The 12,414-nt window shown below is 32.1% G+C and overlaps 1 non-coding gene across 1 annotated transcript; it reads left to right on the top strand.

Annotated features, from left to right (window-relative positions):
* The first annotated feature begins 784 nt into the window (after positions 1 to 784).
* On the top strand, positions 785 to 895 carry LOC142521549 (small nucleolar RNA R71). The gene has a single exon (XR_012814257.1). It is a non-coding gene; the product is annotated as a small nucleolar RNA R71 (small nucleolar RNA).
* The last annotated feature ends 11,519 nt before the right edge of the window (positions 896 to 12,414 follow it).

Below are 12,414 nucleotides of genomic sequence, written 5' to 3'. Positions count from 1 at the left end.
AGACATAACAGATTACAACTGAATATGAAACGCCACACCACAACCAAGACTACCTAGAACAACGCATTCCGGCTAAAGCAATTAAGACGCCGCAAACAAAGTCCAAAGAATAATGAAGTAGAAATCAACGGATACATAGATTCAAATTTATCTCAAGTTACCGTTGGAAAAGAAGCATATAAATATGACAGAGGAGCAGCTAAAAATAACAACGAAGTGAATACTATTCAAAAAGCTTGTTGTCACTCTGTCAAAATCTCAGCTCACCTCTTACTTGATTTATTCGTAGCAGTTAAGGTTGCAATTTGAGCTTACAAGCAAGTTGTAATAATCATTGAAATTCGATAGTGCTAAGATCAGTTAAGCACTGAGAACATTCTGTTATACTAAGAGTTTCAGTTTTTGGCAGTGTTAAGTCCAAGCTGAAGTGGGTCAGTACAATTCTTGTATTTGATCAAAGTCTTTTAGTGAATATCCTATCCTTGTGATAGAAGGGGTGACGTAGGAGTAATTGAAATCTCCGAACATCCAGAAACAACCCTTGCGCATTTTATTTTTGTATTTTATCTTTCAGTCACTTACCTTCCGCAACTGATTCAGTTTAACTGATTGATATTGATCAACAAGGTTCCGAGAATCAGTTCGTCACCAAACTGAACTCAAAATTTGAAAAGATCAATTTTAATCGTGAGTGTTTATTCAAACCCCCCTTTTAAAAACTTTTGATACGTTAACCGATCCTAACAGACCTTCATAAAAGTGAGAAACTATTCTCCACGTTTCAAAACCATGATGTGGGCATGTATTAAGTAATTCTTTATATCTATCCCAACATTGATAAAACGTTTCTCCTTGTTTTTGAGAAAAAGTTGTAATTTGTCTTTTAAAAGAGTTTGTTCTATGGGAAGGGAAATTTTTTTTGAGAAATTGTTGTTGCATTTCTTTCCATGATCTTATTGAACTTGATCTTAAATTTTGTAGCCATGTTTTAGCTTTAACTTTTAAAGAAAAATGGAAAAGCTTTAATCTAAATATATTCATGCTACAATTTTGATCATTATAAGTGTTACAAACTTCCTCAAATTCTCTTAGATGCAAATATGGATTTTCAGAATCTAAGCCATGAAAATTTGGTAAAAGTTGAATAATTTGAGGTTTGAAGTTGAAATTAGATGCATCAGGAGGAAAAACTAAACAAGATGGGCACTAGTTCTAATAGGGTTCATATGGTGCCTAAGTGTTCTTAATTGATCATGTTCTTGATTATTATTATTATTATTATTATTATTATTATTATTATTATCATTATCTTGATTATTTGAATTATCATCCATGTTTAAATTATTTTCAGATACTCGAATAAGTCTACCACATTTTTTTCGACTCCAAATACTCATACAAAAAAAACAACACAATACTTATAAATAAAACATAATTAACAAATATAAACTTAATTTATACCTCCCCGGCAACGGCGCCAAAAACTTGCTACTACTTAAATAATAATTCACCCAAGTGTAGGTTGTCTACAAGTAATATATTTCGTAAGTACGAGATCGATCCTCAGAGAGGTTATTTTGAGTATAAATTCATTAATTTATAGATTACCAAATGCAAGAATGAAGTTTACAAATTATAAATTTTGTCAAGGCTTGAGGATTTATTCTTGGTTTAGGTAATATTGTTTAACTAAAAGTATAACAATAGATCCTTTAATAAAATCAATTTTCATTTTACTATTTATTAAATACTAAAATTCATTTCTGAAACTGTATAAGTTTCTCTAACTTTTTTAAAGTTACTTTGATGAACTGTATTATTTTGATTAATGATTAATTATTCTACTATATCTTTTACATAATCTATTTCTTCTATTATTTGAGAAATACAAGCTCTAGAAGTTAGAGGAATATCCACCATATACTCTAAAGGTGAAATAAAACAATGACTAGATCTTGATCTAGCATAAACAGAAGATGGTAACAATCTTCTTTTTTCATTATTAAACTGTATTTGAACAGATCCCTCATTATTTTGTATAACATGTTGTAAATCTCTCTTTATTATAGGATTTCGAGGAACAGCTTGTTCAATTATCTAGTTTTCTGAAAATTCAATTTCTTCCCATTTTATAGATCTACGAGTTGTAACATTAGATCTATTAAAATTAGTTTCTATAAGAATAGTTTCATTTAATTTTTTATCTATTCTTTTACACATAGGATTTAGTGTAAATAATGGTTTATAATAAATACAATAATAGATACATATAACTTATGTTCCAAGAGTATAACTATAACCATGTGTTTTAACATTTAATGTTAAAGAATCTAATATATTTATGTCAGACAGTGATAAAGATAAATTAGGATAAACTTCAAAATATACTAGACCATGTGCCAGACTAGATTGAATTATTCTCATAAGGGATTGTTTCCAATTCAAATTTCTACCATCTCTTAAAGCTATTATAAAGCTTTCTGGTAAACCTTCTAAAGTTAAAGGTCTAAAGACAATTTGAATTAAACCTATATGAATAAATCTATAATTTTTCCTATAAGGTAAAATATCTTTATTGTTTAACAATCTAATAACCATTTCTTCATTGTGAAGAGGTATTGATGATTCTGTAGTTTTAACTACTTGTTTGAAACATTCTTTCAAAGGTTCCTAACTTATAAATCATTTAGATTCTATCTTAGGAATAGTCCATTTATTCAATAAATCCAAATTTTCAGGTAAATCATATTCTTCATTTAAACTGTTTGAACAGTTTCTTTCAATCCAAAAATATGCATTGTTTAAAAGTGCTAAATTATTAACCAAACTAATTCCATGGCTTTGATACCATCTGAGGCTTAGAATAAAATTAAATCTGATACGTGGCGTTGTTTTACCAAATTTTTCCTTAGTGATTTTCATACACATGGAGGTTATTGGTTTTCAGCCTATATACTATTTTCAACTCATACTGAGCTAAGAAAATGAGGCATTGAAAATTCCAGAATAATATTGAATATAAGATTTTTATTTGGAACTTTTTACAAAACATAAAAGGAATTATTAAAGATATACCAAAGAAATTAAACAACATATGATATTACTGAGGTCCAACTCAGAAACAAAAATTCATAAAAAATCACCCATAAAAGCCTTAAACGCCATCTCTCGTCTAAGCAGGCTAAAGGGCTATAACATTAATTTATTATTTCCTTGTTAAATTCGAACTTTGTGTTTACAATTTCCTTGTTCATCTTTTTACCTTATGTTCTAACCAAAAAATCCTTATATTACATTAAATATTAAAATTTTATGTAATCTTTTATTATCTTAATCTAATTCCAAGTTACAAATAAATATAGATCATGTCATAGTAAGGTAATAATTTAGCACGAAAAGTTTAGCCTGTCATTCAGGCTAATTTATGAAATATCAATTTAAAACAGTAAATAAAAACAGAAAATAAAAACAAAAAAAACTTACATAGTTGTAATCAGAAAACTTGAAGCTTTTTTTTATTCAGAAGGGTTGTTTACAGAGAGAGAATAGAGGGAAGCAAACTCGACCGTGCCAACAAAGAACAAACTATAACCTATTTATAGAGGGAAAAGTCGGACATGAAACCCCGGATTTCAACTAAAAAAATAAACAGTACAATGCTTTATAAAAGCAAATAGTAACATGGTTTCTAAAGTCAAAAGTTCTACAGTGATATTCCACCAACTTGTGATATCCCATCAAATTTATTAAAGATGAATATCCTAATCATCTTTAATATTATCTTTAATGGAATTTTTTAAAATTTCAAAAATATCACTGATATGAGAAAAATTAGGAATATCATCCTCTAGGTCTTTTGCGTCTTGCATTTGCATGAGATGAATAAATTGATTCTCACTTGATTATGAAGCTATTGATTTGTCAGATTTGGAATCAGAACATCCAATATTCTTATAAAGATCCCTCTTAATTTCTGCAATATAAACTTCAATCATTTTTTGTTTTGAATAAATTTCAAAATATTTCTGAGTCAAAATCTTGAATGCACTCATAGAATCTTTCTCTTTTTCTTTTTTATTATTAGAATCTTGAATAAAATTGAGTCTGATACCTGGCGTTGTTTTACCAAATTTTTCCTTTCCCGGGTCTGATATCTAATACTAATAAATTTAAATGTATCAAACCAAACGATTTAATAAAATATATAATTTCTTGTTCACAAACTAACATAAACATCGTCAGAATAATTTAAATGTCTCAAATGTTTGAAATATAATTTTCAACATGTCAAAATAACTAGTGAACAAAAGTAATCCAAACATCATCAAATAGCTCCTAAGACCCGAGAATCCCACTCTAACTCGTATCTCCTCGCCTGGAACATGACTCTGGCATCCCAAGCCTCGCCTCACTTACCGTCAAGCACATGAAAACAAGAGGTAGCCGACGTGCCGGTGAGTATAAACCAAGTATGGTACAATCAATAACATATGAGAATTTAATTTTCAAAATAGTTCATATAAATCCATAAAGATGCAATATAATGCAATGCTTGATCAGAAGCTGTGGGCTATCAATAAATTTCATGATCAAGTGAATCATCTGGTCATAGGGTATCCAAGGAAAGAGAATCCCCCAGCAACATCCACCGACTCATCCGCTCGAGGTGGGGTGCAGTGTTCTACAATCCCAGGAATATGGTGCGCCTATAGAGAGTGTTCAGGCCATAGCAACGACCTCCGCATACACTATGCCAACTCATCGATAGCCCCATACGTCCAACAAATCAATATATCAAGGCGACCTCCGCCATATCAAATCTGAACCGAAAAGTGGCTCAATATGCAATGCAATGATGCATTTCAATCTCATCAAGTCAATATCATAATAAGCTCATCTCAAAAGATCAATCATCAAAAATCACAAGTATTTCATCAAGCCATAAAATTTTCAATTTAAAATAAAAATGATACTTTTACCTCGTATGTTACCGACCGTAACATACCTTTCAAATATTACCAAATGAAGATCGAAATGTGTAGGTAAGAAGTCTTGAACCTCTGAATTCTACTATAACTCAAGAACTCGGATCATTTATCAAAACAGAGCAATTTCTGTACAAAATTCATAATTAATTCAAAAATGCTTCGAATCAATATCCGCAATTTGGATATTCAAGAAAACTCAAATCCCAACAATTGTGTAAAGGAATCCATATCATTTCTTAACCGTAATATGACATAAAAACATTCATTGAATCATTTTGTCAAACACGTGGCGTGCGTGCTAAAGAGTTAGCCCCTCTACAATTCCATTTCTTTTCCAAAATATCAATACATACAATACCATCAATCATTATATTAACAACTTTACCTCAACACTCAAACCAAACAACCCATTGTTTTCCCTTCAATCATTAACCCAAGGAAATAAGCTTTCTTACCTTGCTTCTAAACTCTTGAGGAGAAGAACTTCTAATCTCCAAGCAAAGATTAAGGCTTCAATCAAAGATTAATGTCTTGGAAGAAATTGGATTGAAGGAGAAATGAGGAACCCTAGCTCTAAACCGATGGAGAGAAATGAGGATGAGAAGAAATGATACAAAAATCATTCCCCAATCTAATATATACCATCCAAACCTCAAAACACGTTTTTTGTACAAGTTTTGGGCGCCATGGCGCGTGTTTTGGCGCAGGGGCGCGCACCATACTGCAAAAACACCAAAATTTCAGCAATGGGCGTTCCATCGCGCGGGATTTGGCGCAGGGGCGCGCCGTATTCTGTCCAAAACACATTTTTAACTTCAGAATTTGCGAAAGTGGTAAACTAGAAAGTTGTAACCCTATGTCTTGGCTTGCATCTCCAATTAGCCTCATGTCATTTGGAGGTCTGAGTAAAACGTTATGCTCAATCTCCCAACATGTGTCATTGTAGGAATGACGATACGCACGACACACTTCGGGGCGCTTTTGGCTCGTCTTCTCTAATTATTTGACAAAAATTCAAAATAAGAAAGTTATAGCCTTATGTCTTATATTTCTAATGAAAGTTTCCTCACATCAATTGGATCAATATACAAAACATTATGCTAAAAACCACAACTACTGCCACATTTTTCATACCGTTTCTGCACTTCCATTACCTATTTAGCTCAAATTCAACCTTTGATTCTACCCATCCATTATCTATTCAATTCTATAACATTCATTACCATTCATACCATTACGTAAAGCCATAAATCATCACAACTATTGCCACAATTTTATTTTTTTTAAAATTCGGGCATTACAATTCCACCCCTCTAAAAATTGATTTCGTCCTCGAAATCAATCATCTCTTTCAAGTCTAACATGTAATGATCAATAATGATCGTCCTCGACACCATGTCTGTTCCACTGTACTTTAATCAACGGTATCAATTTATTTCTGAGTTTCTTAACTTTTCTATCTAGAATTTTAATCGGTCTCTCAATGTAGCTCAAATTCTGATCTAACTCAACTTCATCGGGTGGAAGTACATGAGAAGGATCTGGATGATATTTCCTCAACATGGACACATGAAAAACATCATGAACACCTGATAACGCAGGAGGAAGAGCTAATCTATAAGCCAAATCACCAACCCGTTCCAAAATCTCATACGGACCTATAAGTCTCGGTGATAATTTACCCTTCTTTCCAAATCTAACTGTACCACGAAAAGGAGATATTTTCAAAAAAACTCTGTATGAGATAAACCACAACTACTCTCACATTTTTCATACCGTTTCTGCACTTCCATTACCTATTTAGCTCAAATTCAATCTTTGATTCTACCCATCCATTATCTATTCAATTCTATAACATTCATTACCATTCATACCATAACGTAAAGCCATAAACCATCACAACTATTGCCACAATTTTATTTTTTTTAAAATTCGATCATTACAATTCCTCCCCTCTAAAAATAGATTTCGTCCTCGAAATCAATCATCTTTTTCAAGTCTAAGATGTAATGATCAATACTGAAAGTTGTAAACCCTAGCTCTAAACCGATGGAGAGAAATGAGGATGAGAAGAAATGATACAAAAATAATTCCCCAATCTAATATATACCATCCAAACCTCAAAAAACGTTTTTTGTACAATTGCTGGGCGCCATGGCGCGTGTTTTGGCGCAGGGGCGCGCACCATACTGCCCAAACACCAAAATTTCAGCAATGGGCGCGCCATCGCGCGGGATCTGGCGCAGGGGCGCGCCATATTCTGTCCAAAACGCATTTTTAACTTCAGAATTTGCGAAAGTGGTAAACTAGAAAGTTGTAGCCCTATGTCTTGGCTTGCATCTCCAATTGGCCTCATATCATTTGGAGGTCTGAGTAAAAATTATACTCAATCTTCCAACATGTGTCATTGTAGGAACGACGATACGCACGACACACTTCGGGGCGCTTTTGGCTCGTCTTCCATAATGATTTGACCAAAACTCAAAATAAGAAAGTTATAGCCTTATGTCTTATCTTTCTAATGAAAGTGGCCTCACATCAATTGGAACAATATACAAAACATTATGCTAAAAACCATAACTACTGCCACATTTTTCGTACCGTTTCTGCACTTCCATTACCTATTTAGCTCAAATTCAACATTTGATTCTACCCATCCATTATCTATTCAATTCTATAACATTCATTACCTTTCATATCATAACGTAAAGCCATAAACCATCACAACTACTGTCACAATTTTATTTTTTTCAAAATTCGGGCATTATATATGACACGTGGCATTGTTTTACCAAATTTTTCCTTAGTGTTTTTCACACACATGGATGTTATTGGTTTCCAGCCTATATACCATTTTCAACTTATACTGAGCTAAGAAAAGGAGACATTTAAATTCAAGAATAATAATGAATATAAGGTTCTTATTTGGAACTTTTTACAAAACATAAAAGGATTTATTAAAGATATACCAAAGAAATTAAACAACATATGATTTTACCGAGGTCCACCTCAGAAACATAAATTCCTAAAAAATCACCCATTAACGCCATCTCTCGGCGAAGCAGGCTAAAGGGCTAGAACATTAATTTATTATTTCCTTGTTAAACTCGAACCTTGTGTTTTTGCCTTTTCCTGGTTCATTTTTTTACCTTATGTTCAAACCAAAAGACCCTTATATTACATTAAATTCTGAAATTTAAATAAATCTTTTATTATCTCAATCTAATTCCAAGTTACAAATAAATATAGATCATGTCATAGTAAGATAATAATTTAGTACGAATAGTTTAGCCTGTCATTCAGGATAATTTATGAAATATAAATTTAAAACAGTAAATAAAAACAGAAAATAAAAACAATAAAACTTGTAGACTTGTAATCAGAAAACTTGAAGCTTTTATTTATTCAGAAGGTTGTTTACAGAGAGAGAGTAGAGGGGAGAAAACTTGACCGTGCCTACGAAGAGCAAACTATAACCTATTTATAGAGGGAAGAGCCGGACACGAAACCTCGGGTACAAACTAAAAATATAAACAGTACCATGCTTTACAAAAGCAAATAGTAACATGGTAAACAAAGTCAAAAGTTCTACAGTGATATTCCACCAACTTGTGATATCCCATCAAATTTATTAAAGATGAATATACTAATCATCTTTAATATTATCTTTTATTCAATTTTTTAAAATTCCAAAAATATCACTGATCCGAGAAAAATTAGGAATATCATCCTCTGGGTCTTGTGCGTCTTGCATTTTGCATGAGATGAATAAATTGATTCTAACTTGATTATGAAGCTATTGATTTGTCAGATTTGGAATCAGAACATCCAATATTCTTATAAAGATCCTTCTTAATTTCTTCAATATAAACTTCAAACATTTTTTTCTTTTGAATAAATCTCAAAATATTTCTGAGTCAAAGTCTTGAATGCACTCATAGAATCTTTCTCTTTTTCTTTTTTATTATTAGAATCTTGAATAAAATTGAATCTGATACGTGACAATGTTTTATCAAATTTTTCCTTAGTGTTTTTCACACACATGGATGTTATTGGTTTCCAGCCTATATACCATTTTCAACTCATACTGAGCTAAGAAAAGGAGACATTTAAATTCAAGAATAATAATGAATATAAGGTTCTTATTTGGAACTTTTTACAAAACATAAAAGGATTTATTAAAGATATACCAAAGAAATTAAACAACATATGATTTTACCGAGGTCCACCTCAGAAACATAAATTCCTAAAAAATCACCCATTAACGCCATCTCTCGGCGAAGCAGGCTAAAGGGCTAGAACATTAATTTATTATTTCCTTGTTAAACTCGAACCTTGTGTTTTTGCCTTTTCCTGGTTCATTTTTTTACCTTATGTTCAAACCAAAAGACCCTTATATTACATTAAATTCTGAAATTTAAATAAATCTTTTATTATCTCAATCTAATTCCAAGTTACAAATAAATATAGATCATGTCATAGTAAGATAATAATTTAGTACGAATAGTTTAGCCTGTCATTCAGGATAATTTATGAAATATAAATTTAAAACAGTAAATAAAAACAGAAAATAAAAACAATAAAACTTGTAGACTTGTAATCAGAAAACTTGAAGCTTTTATTTATTCAGAAGGTTGTTTACAGAGAGAGAGTAGAGGGGAGAAAACTTGACCGTGCCTACGAAGAGCAAACTATAACCTATTTATAGAGGGAAGAGCCGGACACGAAACCTCGGGTACAAACTAAAAATATAAACAGTACCATGCTTTACAAAAGCAAATAGTAACATGGTAAACAAAGTCAAAAGTTCTACAGTGATATTCCACCAACTTGTGATATCCCATCAAATTTATTAAAGATGAATATACTAATCATCTTTAATATTATCTTTTATTCAATTTTTTAAAATTCCAAAAATATCACTGATCCGAGAAAAATTAGGAATATCATCCTCTGGGTCTTGTGCGTCTTGCATTTTGCATGAGATGAATAAATTGATTCTAACTTGATTATGAAGCTATTGATTTGTCAGATTTGGAATCAGAACATCCAATATTCTTATAAAGATCCTTCTTAATTTCTTCAATATAAACTTCAAACATTTTTTTCTTTTGAATAAATCTCAAAATATTTCTGAGTCAAAGTCTTGAATGCACTCATAGAATCTTTCTCTTTTTCTTTTTTATTATTAGAATCTTGAATAAAATTGAATCTGATACGTGACAATGTTTTATCAAATTTTTCCTTGGTGGTTTTCACACACATGGAGGTTATTGGATTCCAGCCTATACAACTATTTTCAACTCATACTGAGCTAAGAAAAGGAGACATTTAAATTCCAGAATAATATTGAATTTAGGGTTCTTATTTGGAACTTTTTACAAGACATAAATGGATTTATTAAAGATATACCAAAGAAATTAAACAACATAGGATATAACCGAGGTCCACCTCAGAAACATAAATTCATAAAAATCACCCATAAACGCCTTAAACGCCATATTTCGGCTAAGCAGGCTAAAGGGCTACAACATGAATTTATTATTTCCTTGTTAAACTCGAACCTTGTGTTTTTACCATTTCCTGGTTCATCTTTTCATCTTATGTTCTAACCAAAAAAACCCTTATATTACATTAAATTCTAAAATTTAAATAAATCTTTTATTATCTCAATCTAATTCCAAGTTACAAATAAATATAGATCATGTCATAGTAAGGTAATAATTTAGCACGAATATTTTGGCCTGTCATTCAGGCTAATTTATGAAATCTAAATTTAAAAAGTAAATAAAAATAGAAAATAGAAACAATAAAAACTTACAGAGTTGTAATAAGAAAACTTGAAGCTTTTTTTTATTCAGAAGGGTTGTTTACAGAGAGATAATAGAGGGGGGCAAACTCGACCGTGCCTACAAAGAACAAACTATAACCTATTTATAGAGGGAAGAGCCGGACATGAAACCCCGGATTCCAACTAAAAACATAAACAATATAATGCTTTATAAAAGTAAATAGTAACATGGTTACCAAAGTCAAAAGTTCTACAGTGATATTCCACCAACTTGTGATATTTCATCAACTTTATTAAAGATGAATATCCTAATCATCTTTAATATTATCTTTTATGGAACTTTTAAAATTTTCAAAAATATCACTGATTTAAGAAAAATTAGGAATATCATCCTCTAGGCCTTGTGCGTCTTGCATTTGCATGAGTTGAATAAATTGAATCTCACTTGATTCTGAAGCTATTGATTTGTCAGATTTGGAATCAGAACATCCAATATTCTTATAAAGATCCTTCTTAATTTCTGCAATATAAACTTCAATCATTTTTTGTTTTGAATAAATTTCAGAATATTTCTGAGTAAAAATCTTGAATGCACTCATAGAATCTTTCTCTTTTTCTTTTTTATTGTAAGAATCCTGAATAAAATTGAATCTGATACCTAGCGTTGTTTTACCAAATTTTTCCTTAATGGTTTTCACACACATGGAGGTTATTGGTTTCTAGCCTATACATCATTTTCAACTCATACTGAGATAAGAAAAGGAGACATTTAAATTCCAGAATAATAATGAATATAAGGTTCTTATTTGGAACTTTTTATAAAACATAAAAGGATTTATTAAAGATATACCAAAGAAATTAAACAACATATGATATTATCGAGGTCCACCTCAGAAACATAAATTCATAAAAAAATCACCCATAAACGCCTTAAACGCCATCTCTCGGCTAAGCAGGCTAAAGGTGTAAGGTCCGAGAAATTTATCCTGTTAATCTGAAACGATTTAGTGATTAATTGATATGATTATAGACGGAATGAATCAGACCGGGAAAGACAAGAAAAGACGCGAAATATGTGCGAGGGAGATGCCATCCGCGCACATGCGCGATCTGGTGCGCACACATGCGCGAATTTAGCAGAAGACCCCGCGCATATGCGCGGATTGAGGGCGCGCATATGCGCGAGGTGTCCAGTAGCCAAGGAGCTGGAACAGAACATTGCGCGCACATGCGCGACGTGAGCCGTGCACATGTGCGAAATGTCCAGAGAAGTTGGCGCAAATGCGCCGGATGGAGGCGCGCATATGCGCGAGTTGCATTGCACGAGACAGTAGGTCTCGCGCATATGCGCGACGATGGGGCGCGCATATGCGCGAGCTGCCGTGAGTCAAATGCGCCGAGACATATTGTCTTGCGCATATGCGCCGAGTGATGTCGCGCATATGCGCGAGACATGCAGGTTGAAGGATTAACCACATGTACCTTACCATGCAATATAATATGAAAATGATTCATTTTCCTCCACCTTTCTTCTGAGAAAACCGAGAAGAGCTCCAAAGATTGATAAGTCCTCTTGAAGACTAGAAATCGATTTGTTCAAAGATCCGTCCGTTCGATTTTGAATCTGACTTCAGT

The sequence above is a fragment of the Primulina tabacum genome, chromosome 12 (assembly GCF_025594145.1).
Source record: "Primulina tabacum isolate GXHZ01 chromosome 12, ASM2559414v2, whole genome shotgun sequence".
Taxonomy (NCBI): domain Eukaryota; kingdom Viridiplantae; phylum Streptophyta; class Magnoliopsida; order Lamiales; family Gesneriaceae; genus Primulina; species Primulina tabacum.
This window is presented reverse-complemented; position numbering and strand designations above follow the sequence as displayed.